Below are 17,109 nucleotides of genomic sequence, written 5' to 3' on the forward strand. Positions count from 1 at the left end.
CCCCAACCCCCTTCCGGGATTCCCACTCTTGCTCTGAAGTCAAGACGCCAGACAACTGGTCTTATTTTGAAAGAACACAAGAGTTGCTTTCCACCTCAGTTAAGTGACGGGATTCCTGGCAGGTTATCTTTCAGGCAGACGAGAGGTTGATGGATCTTCCTGGGAGACAGACTTTGAGCTATAGAGAGCCATCATGCGATTGACCACTATCGCAGCTCCCGTTGTCCCATTGCTGTCTCCACATAATGGGAGTCTATGACCGGTATGGATTTCTGTTGGCTTTCTTCTCTGATGCTGGCCTTCAGCTTCGGTTTGTCAGCCTCTCAGCAAGTGCAGCAGGAAGCAATAACAGCTCCTTTTTTGTGTTTGTCCCCTCTTCTCTGCGACCCCCGATGGGCAATGCACTGAGCACTTTACATGCATCGTGGCATAGCCTTGTGATGATCATTCTGTGAAGTGCTAACATCACTATATTTGCTTTACACTTGAAAATTGCAAAGTGTGAGCAATTAAGTCCTTTCTTTGCGGTGACCTATTTACAGTAAGGGTTTGCGGCTTCTTTCTGCCTTGCATTCATTTTTCTTGTCTCCTTTGCTTCTTTCTTCTGGCTTGTGCTTCCTACTGCCAGCCTTTCCATTCAGCTAACTTTGCCTGACAGATGGAGCTTCCTCAGTTCTCAGGTGCCCTGAAGGTTTCCTGGCAACCACCTGGTCTTGAGGTCCTCAGCTGTCACAGCAAGCACTCTCTGCTGCCCCCACCTGGCAAACTCTAGCACTGACTCGTTTCTTGGCCAATACATTTGTAAGAGTTTTCCACTTTTAAATTTTCATTAGTAAGATGCTTATATGCGGCTGTTTAAATTAAGATAGGAGTGATCAACTTCTAAGGAAATACAGCCTGCAAATGAATTTAAAAGGATGGAAGCTCCCCGTGTGATGGGGTACATTGGGTCTCAACGCAAGTTAATGGAAAGTGAAAATGTTCGCAATTCAGAATTGGCTTTAAGTTTTCCTTGTGATTTTTGGAGCGACTTTGCATTGTTTTTAGTGTATTTCTTCTTTATGACTTTATACTTGAAACTTTGCCAGAAGTTCCTGAAAAAAATTTAATCTAAAGTGCAAATTTACTATTTTACAAGGAGTCATTACTTTTGAGCTTATTAGAAAAAAAGCCAACTCGAGGTCAGTAATTACCTCACAGAAGGCTGAGTGCTGCTTGTTTCTCTTGTGTGCCAGGCCTAGAGTAAATGTTCAGAGCTCGTTTGCTGATTTAGAAGGAACACACAAGTGGTTCTTTATGAGGTACCGAGAAGAGTTGAAAGGGAGTCTTATCTGACTTGGGTTAACCCTAGAATTTATTTTAAATACATGGTTGTTTGAAGACTTTCCTCACTAAAATACTGCACAAGAACAAAGAACGGGTATCCTGCGCTCACACGGCTAAGGACTTTCTAAAGCATTTGGATTTCTTACCTACGATTAGCTCAGTTATTGCTAGGCTGATCAATAGGCACAACTCTGAGATCAAGAGCAATTCAGAGCACTATTCTCCCTTCAGCCCATGTTCATTGTTTACCGTTTGAATGAGACCTGTAATCAGCATTATTTACCAATCTTTACAGTGGAACTTTAAACCAATGGTTGTTCCTCTCTTCACAGGTATTAAATACCATTTCAAGCATCCTTTCAGGGATTCTGGGCTTCTTAACCAAGTCCATTTCCCCAGACTTTGCAGTCCATGGAAGGAACATTGAACCTGAAAGAGTCTTTGAGAAGTATTTGTTATTTAACTTGAGGCAGCTGTTCTTAAAAAGTTACACAAGTCTATAAAGTCTTTAAAATAGATTTAAAAAAAACCAGTTAAGATCTAGCCTTGAAATACATATAAAATACATACTAGGAATTTCCTTTGACATTCTTTGCTATTACAAATACTATTATAACTAACAATTCATCCAATTATAGACAATTAAATTAGGATTCAACTGCTAAAAATTAAACACATATATTTGGTGGGCTCTCTGAGCCAAATTGCCTTAGAAATGTCATTGTTTATTGCCGAAAACTCTAAAGCATGTATATAACTGTAGGAAATACTGAAAGCAGTCATCTTCCCCCCTCCTTGTCCTTGAATTTTTGCCAAGTATCATCAAATATCAGATACACACTGTAATAGCAGATTTGCTTGAATGTCACTATTAATCTAATCTGTAACCTTTAACCTTTTGTTTGAGGCATTTCAGAAACTTTACACAGATAGCTAATGTCCAGAACAACCAGAGCCAAATGCAATAATCTTACAGTTGAAGGACAGCCAAGGCACACTCTTTCTGAGGATGCTTTTCCTTGGAGCCAATATGAAGATGAAAAATGGCTTTTGTGAGCACAGTCGTCATAGAAAAGGCTTTTTTTTTTTTTTTTTTTTTTTTTTTTTTTTTTTTGTCACAGTGCTGGGCAGATTTTTCAAGCCAAGGGCACAGTACTGTACTCTTTGCAGGTCTATTTTTAGGTTTCCATTTCTCAACAGGATGCTCTGGGTTTTGCGTTAGCGACACGCAGGCTGCACACTGTGGTGGAAGGAGCAGACAGCCTGCTCTGTGCACTCCCCACACCCCAGGATCCATGGTCACCTGGCCATAGCCTATTTTGTGGTCTTGGGGATCTAGTGACCTCTTCTGGATTTCCTAAGTGCTCAGCACACCTTAGGTTATCTATTAGTCACACATTGCCAAGATCTTGCAGTATGCCTCATTGGGGTCCAACAGGGCTTGGAGAGTGGTTTAGTTTAGGTTGAGAGGTAAGAGTCCCAATAGCAAAGGCACCCTGATTGGAAGTACCAAATGCTGTTCACTTGTTTTTAACATGAAACACAGAGGGCATAGACATCTGTAAATTAAGTAAATAAATGCATTTCTCTTTTACATCATGGCACTGCCACTGAAAATATGGAAGAATGAGCATTTTAAAGCTAAAGAAAAAGGACGAGGAAGCTACTTCGGTACCGGCAGAGTCTCTGGGGAAGATACTTCTCGTGTCATAGTTCTGCGTTATTTTTCCCAGAAGGAAGCTGCAAGATCGTTAAAGAGTAAATTTGGAATCTGTTATGAACAACACTTTGACTTTATGAAAAGTTTGGAGCATACATCTTCTTAAAATATTGTCTTTATCTTTCAGTGAGATGTCAGTTTTCTGCCCTGGATGTTGAAACGCAGCGTCTTCCAGCCCTCATTAACTTGGACTTCTCCTGTGCACCAGCTCCATCTTGTGGTTGCTTGTCAACTTTCCACAGTTCTAGGCACAAACACAACTCCTTCTACTGTCCTCGTAGGCTGGACAGAATCAAGCAGGAGCGAAGAGTAGGCTCGCAGCTTTCCACAAAAGGCCGTTGATGGGTGAGGTTGGAAGTAGGGCGAAGCAATAAATTCTCAAAGCCTGCCATCAGGGACACACGACTCCTCGCAAGGCTCCTGTCTTTAAGTGTCATAACCCAAGCAGATCCACTGGGGATGCTCAAATATGTGAGCCACGGTAGACAGCTACTATTTATGCCACGCCACCACCATTAGCAATGAAGGCTGCCTTAAAGTACATGCCAACATGATGATTTTAGTGAGTTCTTAACGCAAAAGGAGTGTTGCAGGGATCTGATGGACAAAGGGCATGTTTCGGGGGTGTTCTAGTCTTTCCATGCTTTGGCATGTGATGTGGGGCATGTAGTCAAGCTTTTGTCTGAGTCCCCTGTCATCTGAGGCCTTGTCTGGGTGAGGGAATACAGATGCTGTGCTTGATGACGGATGTGAACAGGCATAGGCCAGGCTGAAAGGGGACAGTGACGCAAGACAACAGTACATCATTATGGCTTCCTCTTATGAGCACTCACTTTTGAAAAAATAAAAACACAGCCCCAGACTGGCTCACTTACAGGTGTCATTGGAACAACCCATCAGGAAGATATAGAAGAAATAGGCTCACAGATGGTGACAGGCAGAGACTTGACAAACATTTCCTAAGATGGAGAAGTCTTGATGTCATTACATCTACAGACAAGAGCACCTTTAAGAAGTCAGTAAACCCAGGAGGGTGAATAAGCTAGCCTGATGCAGATGAGAAAGCCTTATACAGCTTGTCTGTGCTCCTGGACCCAAGGGTTTTGTTTTCTGTTGTTTACACTGTCAAATCACAAACAGTGGTTCCCCCAAGAGATTCTCTTTGCTTCTCCCACTGTCTGCTCCCAGCAGCTACCGGAGGGACGCTTCCTCCCACAGCTGCTGCAGAAGCCAGCTTCCTCAGGGTCCCTGACAGGGAGGAGCTGAGCTGTTAGGAATGAGTTGCCCACCCACTGTTAAGTAATGTTCTGTCTCCAGCATGGTATTTCCACTGGAAAATGTGCTGTGCACTTGGCTGTGGTGACAGTGGTATTTACCACACATCTGCCTCACAGGCCTATGTGACAGCTCCAAGGCCCAGTTCCAGGATGGCAAGTAGTCCCTGAAGACTCTTTGCCTTCATTAGCACCAGACTAGAGCAAGTCAAGATAGGGCTGGTGGAATCCATTAGGAAAGTTAAGCAGTGGAGCCTATGGAGAGGCTATGTCGGCATCCTTACTACAGTGGCACATATCATTGCCCCCACAGAGTCATCTAAGTCATGCGTCTGCAGAAGGGGCCTTGCTGTGGGAACAGCCTGGAAGGTTGTTATGTTGTTGGTACATTTGTTAGGGGCTTGCTGGAACCCAAGCTAAAGCCACAGCTTCTTTAATACTTTCCAAACACTTCCCTCACTTATTAGAAACTAGTGTTAAATCTGAAACATTGCGTGACAGCAGAGAAATGTGGTTTTGATAATGATGTTCCTCTTGGCTACACAGTTATGTTTCATCGAGCTTATGGTGAGCAAATTGCCACTGCACAGCATAGAGCCAGGCATTGCTACTGCACAGCATAGAGCCAGGCATTGAGGCAGAAGAGAGGAAGCCTCTGTAATTTGCCACTGAGTAATACCAGTGTTCTCCATCACTGAAAACCCAGACCGTCTCTCCCCTCACCAATCTCTATCATATACCTCAACCCCACATATGAAAATTGTTTCCCAGGAAGAGCTGGCACCAGGTAATCTTTAGGTCACACATTGCTTTTAGGATGATGTTTACAATTCCTGGGTTCTATGGTGGTACATTATCTTTGAATGCTCAACCGTGTTGACTTGTAGGGGTAGAAAACATGGCCCAGCAACACCAGGATGGTAAAATTACCTGTCTTCCTACCCTTTAGAAATCTTCTGAGCATAGTTCAATTAATTTTCATTAGACTCACTAAAAAACTAACAGACTTTTAAAATTTGATTGAAGAAAAATACAGTATAAAATTTACCATCTTGGGGCTGGAGAGATGGCTCAGCAGTTAAGAACACTTGCTGCTCTTACAGAGGACCCAGGTTCAGTTCCCACAGGGTGCCTCAGAGTCATGAGGTTTGACACCCTCTTCTGACCACCGAGGACACTGCGTGCACATGGTACACACACATACATACATGCTGGCAAAAGCACTCACACACATTAACTATTTTCTAAAATCCCCCTTTAACCTGTAGAGTTATTGTTAAGTGTATTTATGTTGCTGTGCAAGTTCTCCATAACATTTTCATTTTACAAAACTACAACTCTGTATCTATTAAACAACTCTCTATTAGCCTCTCCCAAGCAGTCCCCAGTTCTCGGTAAAAATTATTCTCCTGTGCATTTCTATGAATTTGAAATCTTTAGGTTATTTATGTAACTAACTAACTAACCATGGTGGGCTTACTTCACTTATCATAGCATCTTCAAGACTCGTTTGTGCTGCAGAATGTGATAGAAGTTCCTCCATTTTCAAGACCAAATAGTATTGCACACGGGCAACCCTTCCACTAAAGCTCTCTGATAATACCTTCTGTTTTTATCGAATATTCTTCAGGGATTAAGTAGCCTTTCAAATGTTTCGTCATGTGCACAAGTGTACAGGTGATTCATGTTGGCAAGAACATGCTTGCAAACTTTAAGTAATCGGTGTGCTTTTGCTATTTTGTTTTAAAAACCCGAGTTCGAAAAACAAAGGCTGGGGCCGAGGTATATATAGGTCAGCCTGCTTTCAACCTCTTCTTGTCATCCCTGAACTCAGGATTCCCTCAGGCACTGGAGATTTCTGAGGACCCAGTGCTAAGACCCAAGTCCTGTCCATCCTCCTGAGCTGCTTCCCCTGAACCCAGAGATGAGCCTAGGAGGAGTGAAAGGCCAGACAGCTCTGGAACTGCCTACTGAGTGGCTCTTTCTCTCGTTCTTCGGTATGTTAAGGAGTCAAAGTTTTGTCCAGAGGATCTATAACTAATCCACAACAATAAGTGAGAGTAATGACTGAGCTCTTGGGGTATTCTCTGTAGGTAATGTGCAGCTTGCAAAGTGTGACATTTAAAATAAACTTTAATCTCTCAGGATTAAAAAAAACAGCATAAAGGCAGAAATGAAATACAGAACACAACATCAGTTGACACAGGGATTCCTGCCTCCCATGCTAAATAACTAGAACTCACTTCTTCATCCTGTAGTATCTGGCTCTTCCCCAATAAATGAGTCATAAAACTTTTATGGAGTGTGCCCTAACTTTACTGTAAAAATATGCTCCATCTTTATGACAAAGGTGACTCAGAACTACCTTGTGAATAATAGGAACAACATATTTAAGCTATTAGATTTGCCTCTTTGGACAGTATCTAAGCCTTCCTGATCCATGTATCTCTCCTTCATGGAAGTGGAGTCAGAGAAGACTCTGAATTGGCTGTTCGCCCCAAATGTAATAATTTCTGACTCAAGAACTAACCAAGTTTAACTTCAGGTAAGCACACCTAAATTGAAACAAGGATTTGAAAGTGAATGCATCTATCACACAGAGAAATGCAGGCCCCTCCATATATCCATTCATATGTGAAAATCACAATGGGTGTATCCCAGCAGTGCCAAGCTACTTGGGGCATATGACTGTTGAGCTGACCTGGGTCTGTGGTATGAGCCGGTCCCACAGGTGGAGAACTAAAAGCCCATGAAAAGAGACTAAGATAGGGAAGTGCTCGTGACGTCTTACCAAATCTCACTCCAGACTAGAGATTCTCTGATTCTGCCAAATTCCTGGACATCTGTCAAGGAAACATAAACAAGTCACCGTCTGCCCTGCTTTGTTTCTTCTTCCTCAGCTTACATACTTTGAAAATATTTGAATTCAATGTACATGCTTTAAATAAATAAAAATAAGAATGGAAAGATTAGCCTTCAGCTTACCACCCGAGGTACGTGGGGCTGAACTGGAACGTTACTTCGTGACAATTTATATCCTCCAAAGTGGAACGGAACACGCACAGAGAAATTCCATCCTAATGCCCTGGAAATAAAATGCATAATTCATTTTGTAAATACCCCTGTGGCTTTCGATTTATGTGTACACCACTCTAATTATTTCTGAGACCGTTTCAAAGGGCAAGCAGGAGCCTTTTGGAGTGATGGAGCTGATTCCTAAAGGCGGTTATACAAATCATACATGTGTTAAAATTCATAGAACTACGCACCAAAAAAAGAAGTTAATTTTTACAGCATTATAATTTTTTTTTTAAAAAATGACTTAAATTAAAGCATTTGCTGCCACAAAATGCCCAGGTTCCTTATAATATACAAGTGCATGCCTGAACTCGCTCCTGCCTGTTAGCATGAAGGCTGGCGAGACTGTTGATTAGAAATTCTACTTACTTCAAAGGCCTGGACTTGTTCTGTTAACACACTGATGCAATAGCTAACACTTGTTAGGCCAAACTAGTTAAGTACTTGCTGGAGAACTCCTGGAACTTCCCCTCTGTTAAGAGACAGGGATTTCTCAGTGTTTGGATGAACTCATATCAGGTCTCCACCTTTGCAGAGTGAGGCTTATCCTTGCTATTTTCCCAGAAGGGCTACTCTGGGAACCTGTGGGCAGGGTTGGGGGAGGGGGCTCTGTAAAGAGTACCACTCCCTGCAAGGACAGGCACTGTCATAACCCGCTCGGCCAGTGTGCTCTCATGCTCAGATTCCAGACAGCTGCATGTAGCTGGCTGCCACCCTGGCTTCCTTGCTGAAGAGGAAGATCAGAAGCAGAGATAGGTATCTCTCTCTCTAGTACATCTGGGGATGTAGTTTTCAAGCATCATATCACTATGTAACTCTGTTTGGCCTGGGACTCGCTATGTAGATGAGGCTGGCCTTGTTCTCACAGAAATCTGCCTGCCTCTGTCTCCCAAGTGCTGGGATTAAAAGCATGAGTTTCCGTGCCCAGCTTCCTCAGACTACTTTAAGAGCCAAGAGTTTCGAAGACTCTGAAGAGTCTAGCACTAGCAACCTCTGCTCTCTCTGCTGCAGGGAGATGACATTGGCTAGCTGGAGAAGTCTACTGGGATTGGAATGGCAGGCTCCTGGTTCAGACAGCCATGCAAGGGACCAGGAATAGTTACAGTAGGCACAGTCCCTGGTGGGTTAGGGACCAGCCACTGCTATGACTGCGGTCATAGGATCCCAAGGGTCTTTTGACTTGGTTTTCCCTTCTCGGCACATACGCTTTTCTATGCAATCTATGTTGAATCTGGGGCTTTGAACACTCAGGAGGAGTTCTCCATGACGAAGCGATTGCCCTGTTATCTTTTCCTCATTTCTGATAGATACGTGATTATAGATACATGATTCTTAAGTCCGGGAAAGTCAGGAGCAAAACAGAAAGTGGAGCATACGTATTGCTTCGGAGAGATAAAGCACAGCTGGCATGGGGGCATGCACCTGTGATCCTGCACTCTGGGAATGGAAGGAGGAGAGTCAGAAGTGTAAGGTCAGGGCCAGGTACATAGCAAATTCAAGGACAGTTTGCGCAAATTGAGAAAAAACACCGTTAAGAACGTCAAGAATCAAACATACGTCAAAAGCAGTCTTAATTTGGATGGATTATGGGTATTGTTGGCAGTCTAGTCAAACCTTTGAATCTCTTCTCTGTAGGATGTTTTCAGAGATTGGGTCTATAAAGGAAGCCACTTGCATAAAAACGCAGGCACCCATAGGTCTAGGGTGAGAACAATGGTCTTCATGTAACAACACGGGGTTTGCACTTTTGAATATTTTGATTTTCCAAGAAAATGCAGGAACTCCTATTTAAGTAATAAGTTGTGGGAAGCCGCCCCCACATTCGCCGTTACAAGATGGCGCTGACAGCTGTGTTCTAAGTGGTAAACAAATAATCTGCGCATGTGCCAAAGGTAGTTCTCCACCCCATGTACTCTGCCTTCCCCGTGACTACAACTCGGCCATGGGCTGCAGCCAATCAGGGAGTGATACGTCCTAGGCGAAGGATAACTCCCCTTAAGAGGGACGGGGTTTCGCTTTCGTTTTTTGGGCTTGGGGCTTTGGGGGTTTGCTCTCTTGCTCCTAAAGATGTAAACAATAGAGCTCTTGCTCTGCGCTCTGGCGCTCTGGCGCTCTGGCGCTCTGGCTCCTAAAGATGTAAGCAGGGGGCTTGGGGCTTGCTCTCTTGCTCATAAAGATGTAAACAATAGAGCTCTTGCTCTGCGCTCTGGCGCTCTGGCGCTCTGGCGCTCTGGCGCTCTGGCTCCTAAAGATGTAAGCAATAAAGCTCTTGCACTCTTGCTCCTGAAGATGTAAACAATAAAGTTTTGCCGCAGAAGATTCTGGTTTGTTGTGTTCTTCCTGGCCGGTCGTGAGAACGCGTGTAAGAGTTGGTGCCGAAACCCGGGAAGAAAAACTCGGGACGGGAGTTAACCATCACCGGCACAAGAAAGATTCCTCATTCCAGAACCAGAACTGCGGGTCACGGTCATAAGTGTTCCCGTAAAACAGACTGTTGAGAAAGATTCAACTGCGTGAATTCAGAACTCTTCAGCTGGAAAATGGTGGTAATAAAGTGTTCCCACAAAACAGACTGTTGAGAAAGATTCAACTGCGTAAATTCAAAACTCTTCAGCTGGGGAACAGGGTACCCGTAAATATAGCTTTACAAGGTAAGTCTGGTCTTGAACTTTCTAACGAAATTCAAGACAGTCTATCAGAAGTAAAGTGGGGAATAGCTTTACAAGGTACGCCTGGTCTTGAACTTTCTAACGAAATTCAAGACAGTCTATCAAAAGTAAAGTGGGAAATAGCTTTACAAGGTATGTTTGGCCTTGAACTTTTTCTAGTGTTAGGAGCCTTTTTGTTCCTTTTCACATGTTATCAAGTGGTTAAGGCAGGGCTGAAAATTCTAGATGAAATTCAGGGCAATCTATCAGAAGTAAAGCGGGGAGAGAGAGTAGGAACAAAGAGGAAATATGGTACACAAACTAAGTATACAGGCCTTTCCAAGGGTCTTGAACCCGAGGAAAAGTTTAGGTCAGGTAAGAATACCTGGGGAGAGATTAGAAGGAAGGAAAAGAAAAAAGAAAAGAAAAAAAGATCAATCAGCGGAGGTTTCTAGGAGAAGGAGCCTATACTCATCACTAGATGAGCTCAAGGAGCCAGTTCTTAGTAGTTCTGAATCAGATGAAAAGGCTATTAGGGCCTGAAAGGCGCTCTCCGGAGCAGGTGAAGCCACTGGACAACTAACAAAGATCGTCCAGGGACCTCAGGAGTCCTTCTCAGATTTTGTGGCCAGAGAGACAGAGGCAGGCTCTTGCAGTCTACAAGGTCTTATTGTCCACCCTGGAGTTGTAGATCAGGATTATAAAGGGGAACTTCAGGTTCTCTGTTCTTGTCCTCAAGTTGTCTTTTCTATATCACAAAGGGACAAAATAGCTCAACTAATAATTTTGCCAAGCCTACATGGCTGTTTTTTCTTCCTCTGGTATTCCTAGAGCTGCCAGAGGGATTGGTTCTACTGAAAGTGATTCTGATTACTTAATAATGCCTTTAGATTGTTGTCAAATTTTATCTACTCATGCCAGGCCATTACAGGTCTGGCAAATGGATGTCACGCATATTTCCTCCTTTGGGAGAAATCAATATTTACATGTTTCTATTGACACCTGCTCTGGTGTAATGTTTGCCACACCTTTAACAGGTGAAAAAGCCTCACATGTGATTCAACATTGCCTTGAGGCATAGAGTGCTTGGGGGAAACCCAAACTCCTTAAGACTGATAATGGACCAGCTTATACATCTCAAAAATTCCAGCAGTTCTGCCGTCAGATGGACGTGACCCACCTGACTGGACTTCCATACAACCCTCAAGGACAGGGTATTGTTGAGCGTGCGCATCGCACCCTCAAAGCCTATCTAATAAAGCAGAAGAGGGGAGTCGAGACTCTACCCCGAGTACCAAGAGTGTCTGTGTCTATGGCACTCTTTACACTCAAATTTTTAAATATTGATGCTCATGGCCATACTGCGGCTGAACGTCATTGTTCAGAGCCAGATAGGCCCAATGAGATGGTTAAATGGAAAAATGTCCTTGATAATAAATGGTATGGCCCGGATCCTATTTTGATAAGATCCAGGGGAGCTATTTGTGTTTTCCCACAGAATGAAGACAACCCATTTTGGATACCAGAAAGACTCACCCGAAAAATCCAGACTGACCAAGGGAATACTGATGTCCCTCGTCTTGGTGATGTCCAGGGCGTCAATAATAAAGAGAGAGCAGCGTTGGGGGATAATGTCGACATTTCCACTCCCAATGCCGGTGATGTATAATGCTCAAGTATTCCCCTGCTTTTTTACCACTAACTAGGAACTGGGTTTGGCCTTGATTCAGACAGCCTTGGCTCTGTCTGGACAGGTCCAGACGACTGACACCATTAACACTTTGCCAGCCTCAGTGACTACAGTCATAGATAAACAGGCCTCAGCTAATGTCAAGATACAGGGTGGTCTCATGCTGGTTAATCAACTCATAGATCTTGTCCAGGTACAACTAGATGTATTATGGCAAATAGCTCAGCTGGGATGTGAACAAAAGTTTCCGGGATTGTGTGTTACTTCCATTCAGTATGAGAAATTTACTAGGGCAGCTAATTTGTCAAAAAGTCTTTCTCAGTATATGTTACAGAATTGGACGGCTGAATTTGAACAGATCCCTCGGGAATTGAGACTTCAGGTCAACTCCACGTGCTTGGACCTGTCCCTAACCAAAGGATTACCCAATTGGATCTCCTCAGCATTTTCCTTCTTTAAAGAATGGGTGGGATTGATATTATTTGGAGATACACTTTGCTGTGGATTAGTGTTGCTTCTCTGGTTGGTTTGTAAGCTTAAGGCCCAAACTAGGAGAGACAAGGTGGTTATTGCCCAGGCGCTTGCAGGACTAGAACATGGTGCTTCCCCTGATTTATGGTTATCTATGCTTAAGCAATAGGTCGCTGGCCACTCAGCTCTTGCACACCACGAGGCTAGTCTCATTGCACGGGATAGAGTGAGTGTGCTTCAGCAGCCCGAGAGAGTTGCACGGCTAAGCACTGCAGTAGAAGGGCTCTGCGGCATATATGAGCCTATTCTAGGGAGACATGTCATCTTTCAAGAAGGTTGAGTGTCCAAGTGTCCTTCCTCCAGGAAAAACAACACGGGACCAGACCAGGACCCCTCTAGGTGATGAGCCTGGAAGGAGGTTATGTGTATGGCTCCTTTACCTGCACACTGGGGATTTGACCTCTATCTCCACTCTCATTAATATGGGTGGCCTATTGCTCTTATTAATAGAAAAGGGGGAACTGTGGGAAGCTGCCCCCACATTCGCCGTTACAAGATGGCGCTGACAGCTGTGTTCTAAGTGGTAAACAAATAATCTGCGCATGTGCCAAAGGTAGTTCTCCACCCCATGTACTCTGCCTTCCCCGTGACTACAACTCGGCCACGGGCTGCAGCCAATCAGGGAGTGATACGTCCTAGGCGAAGGATAACTCCCCTTAAGAGGGACGGGGTTTCGCTTTCGTTTTTTGGGCTTGGGGCTTTGGGGGTTTGCTCTCTTGCTCCTAAAGATGTAAACAATAGAGCTCTTGCTCTGCACTCTGGCGCTCTGGCGCGCTGGCGCTCTGGCTCCTAAAGATGTAAGCAGGGGGCTTGGGGCTTGCTCTCTTGCTCATAAAGATGTAAACAATAGAGCTCTTGCTCTGCGCTCTGGCGCTCTGGCGCTCTGGCGCTCTGGCTCCTAAAGATGTAAGCAATAAAGCTCTTGCACTCTTGCTCCTGAAGATGTAAACAATAAAGTTTTGCCGCAGAAGATTCTGGTTTGTTGTGTTCTTCCTGGCCGGTCGTGAGAACGCGTGTAAGAATAAGTTTCCTAATTTTTAAGTATCAACATCATTTATGGTAAATACTGATCCATTCTGAGTAGCTGTTGGCTGGATTTGACTGCAGGTCTAACATTGGAATCCAGGATTACACACCGCAGAGGATCCTTGTCAAAGAGGAGACAGGCAGACAGACAGACTGGGACTACTGCCATGGCTAAGCCAGGGAGTCTAATGCCTGGCTCTCATTCGAGCAGAGGAGGAGAAAGACAAAGGACAAAAAAGACACTCTGTCCCACGTGTCCTCTGTGCTTGGAGTCCTGGTGTCTTTCTTTTTGTGTTGAAGGATTATCTTCCCACTGTGCCTGTGATTTCCACAGAGAAGTTTTAATACATTTGTTAAGTTTTGACTTTAGAAATTCCAGCATTTCAGTTTGCTTTCATCATACGTTTCTCTCTAACTCTTACACAATGGCTTCTTCAGCCTCTTAGAGAGAGAAGGAAAGATGTAAAAGGATGTAGGTATTGGGCTGGTCCCCCCCCCAATTGTGTAACAGATGGGCAGCTTGGTCTTGATGTGGGTCCTGAACAACTGGAGCAGGAGGCTATCCCAAAAGCTGTTGCCTGTACCTGGGATATGTCCTTCTAGCTGGGCTGCCTTGCCTGGACTCAGTGGGAGAGGAAGTGCCTAACCCCAAAGAGATTTGATGTGCCAGGGTGGGGGCATGCCCAGGGTGGGCAGCACTCACTCAGAGGAGAAGGGGAGGAGGGGATGGGAATGGGAGAAGGATTGTGGGAGGGGCAGTGATCAGGATGTAAAGTGAATAAAAGAAAAAAGAAAGGATGACCATACAGTCAAGGACCACCGTGAGTAAACATTTCCTAAGTTCTAAATTTCTGTGAAGGAGGTTTGCCTGTTTTAAACATAATTAAAGCAGACAAGCTCCAACAGTTAGCATTTCAAATAACTAGAAAACATACTGATCTCAAGAAAACGCCACGCTATCTGCTGACAAATGGTCTGTTCTCCACATTCCAATAATAAATGGAAGCCATACCATAATGATAGTTAATGCTTTGAATGGAATCAGTGAAGTATCCAGGGATAGCTTTTCTTAGATGAGTGACTTCAAAATGGCTAGCTTACTATGTAGGGTAAAGAACTGTGTGTGAGTGTGTGCATGGTGTGTGTGTGTGTGTGTGTGTGTGTGTGTGTGTGTGTGTGTGTGTATGTGTGTGTGTATGTGCATAACTGAAATATATTTTGTATTACAGCTTTATATACAAGTGTTTTATGACATGGTACTTGCTTTTACTAAAGTCCTGGTCTGGAAAAGTCAGGTTATTTCATTGCTCATGCCAGTGTCATTCAGTCAAGGAGCCATGTCCTAAATATTCATTAGGTGGCAGACACAGGTGTTGTATCTAAGGCCACACAGACAAAACAAGATAATACCAATGTCGCTTGTTAAGACCTGATGGAATCACAGAGGAGCCACACTTTGGATCAGCGGAGCAAGAAGAATGTTCTGGGTAAAGACTCAGTCTAGACCCTCTCTCATAACCACCTAGGTACTATTCAGAATGGGTACTTGAATAGGAAAAGGTCTAGAAGCCAGGGCCTGCTTAGGATAGGGGCGGAGTCTGTGATAACCAGTGAGCTAGAGTCTTTGGAGAACAGTGAAGTTGGATGGAGATGGTGGGGAGAGGTCGAGGGACTATGGGGGAATGGAGGCCCTTCAACCTAAGGGGTTTTATTTCGCCCAAATATGGCAAAGGATCCCATTTCTTATTGTGACATCCAAGAATTACTGACAAACCGCAAAGTTTAGAACACAGGATTTGTGAGGTCACGACCTTTTCTCTAGCTAAAGCTCACATTGAAATGACAGAACTTTAGACCTGGGGAAAAGCTAAATGCGAATCACCGAGTTTCGCTGACGTTCTGAGCACACCCGCATTCGGCCCCTTCCGGAAGATGTACCGGGCAAACTCACAGAGCAGGTCAGCAGGGAGGCAGGCTGGAAGCTGCCCTGCCCCCATCCCATAATCGGATAGGAGGTGGGAGGTGGCCTGGATGGGAAGAGGGAGTTGCCTGTTCTTCTGGCTCTGCTTGCCTTCTGCTTCCTGTGTAAGACAAGATGTCCCTCACTGGTGGCCATTCTCTTGGTAGAGGATGACTTATTGTTTAGAGGGTTAGGCCAGAGGCGGTGGGTCACCATGGTCTGTCATGGTGTCCCCTTGTTGAAGCAGCAAATGTCTGGGTTTGCAGTAGCCTTTGAGAATGCTTTCTCCAGTTCGGACCCTCTCCTTTCCAGGGTCCAGGGGGCAACTGCTCACTGTCCAACCCACTGAACTTCAATGTTAGGACTCTAAGGTCTTCCTCTGGTAGACAGGAACACAGCACTGTCGGAATGCTAACGTGAGTGGTTAATCACCTGAGAGGTTGTTTAAAATGCCAACCTTAGGGCCTCTCTTCAGGGAGTCCATTTCTCATGTCTTGGAGAGAATCATAGAAATCTCCAACTTTAGTATCTTCCCCCAGGAATTCTGATAGAGCCAATCTGTGGAGTTTATGTTTTAAAATATAGGGGGAAATTATAGGAATGAGGAAAAGTCATCTGAGCTCTTAGTTGTGACTAACTACCAGGCCCACATGGAATAGGGTCTCTTTTCTGAAACTCGAGGAAATTTATATACGTTTACCTATGGACGGGGAAGAGGGGATATAAAATACATTTGCAAAATAAGATGTTATTGGAATTTATTAATTTAATAGGCTGGAGTCCCAAATCCAATAGGTGGGAAGGGTTGTCTTAGTAGCAGTTTTCACAGCAGCCACGAGGTGGCAGCCTTCTGCATAAAATTGAAGAGCCATGCAGCTAACCATCAGTTTAGCTCCTCAATATAAATGTCATTACTTTTAAAGGTATGTATTAATTTTAAAAGGATGGGAAAGAAAATTATCGACTGGGAGGAGCTTCAAACTTAAATTTCCATCAAATGTCATCGTCTAGATGGAGAGATCTAGTAGGACATCCACGGCAGATTCAGAGAAAAGATAAAAAAAAAAAAAATTGAAAAAAGGTCTCTGTAAGATGAAAGATGTCACTCAAAGAAAGCTTCTTAAAAGCATCCCTCAAGTTTGACTTTTTTGGAGGACCAGCAGGTGCAGTCTGGTCGTTAAACCATAAAGCAGTAACATTTGGTAAAACTTCCTTTTCTTTTGGCCTGTAGTCAGGGCTAGGAAGTGAAGAAGAAAAAGAGGGGACGAAGCTCTCAGTGACCAGAGGGTCCTCAGGGCATCTCTGAGTGGGCTTTGAGAATGACTTCTTCAGCTCGGACTCTTCCAGGGTCCAGGGGGCAACTGTTCAGGGCCCAAACCCCTGACATGCTAGGACTCTAATGTCTTCCTTCCCCTGGGAGATGGGAACGAGGCACTGTTAGGATGCTAATGTGATGAATCACCTTGCACCAAACAAGGCTGGGGCTCCTTATGCAGCAGGCTATGTCTCTAGGCCCTAGCCTGTGAGGACCTTCTCTGTGATGTTACATGATTGGTGGAGATGGTGAGGAGCAGGGACTCAGTGGGAAGTCCATGAGCAAACAGTTGTCCATTGCTGTATCCACAGCACCAGGGATGGGAGCTTCATAGGACACACAGAGGCTTCGCCTCCTCCCAGCTGCCCTGTCACTGCTGAGCATGCTTAATGTAAAATACATCGGGGTCACCGAAAAGCAAGAGGTTGATTGATGATTGAATGACTTCTTAATTAAAACCATCTCTCTCTCTCTCTCTCTCTCTCTCTCTCTCTCTCTCTCTCTCTCTCTCTCTCTCACACACACACACACACACACACGA

General features: G+C 44.3%; 1 protein-coding gene across 7 annotated transcripts in view; it reads left to right on the forward strand.

Annotated features, from left to right (window-relative positions):
* Upp2 (uridine phosphorylase 2) overlaps positions 1–17,109 on the forward strand; it is a 229,530-nt gene that overhangs the window by 98,588 nt on the left and 113,833 nt on the right. Inside the window, exon 1 of one of the 7 annotated variants that reach the window (XM_017319322.2) lies at positions 14,515–15,251. The exons of 4 other annotated variants lie outside the window; for them this stretch is intronic. The gene's annotated coding sequence lies outside the window, so the exon portion shown is untranslated. Of the gene's footprint in view, positions 1–14,514; positions 15,252–17,109 lie in introns of those variants that run through there. 2 more of the 7 variants (XM_030252193.1, XM_011239207.2) reach the window with 2 other exon arrangements.

The sequence above is a fragment of the Mus musculus genome, chromosome 2 (genome assembly GCF_000001635.26).
Source record: "Mus musculus strain C57BL/6J chromosome 2, GRCm38.p6 C57BL/6J".
Taxonomy (NCBI): domain Eukaryota; kingdom Metazoa; phylum Chordata; class Mammalia; order Rodentia; family Muridae; genus Mus; species Mus musculus.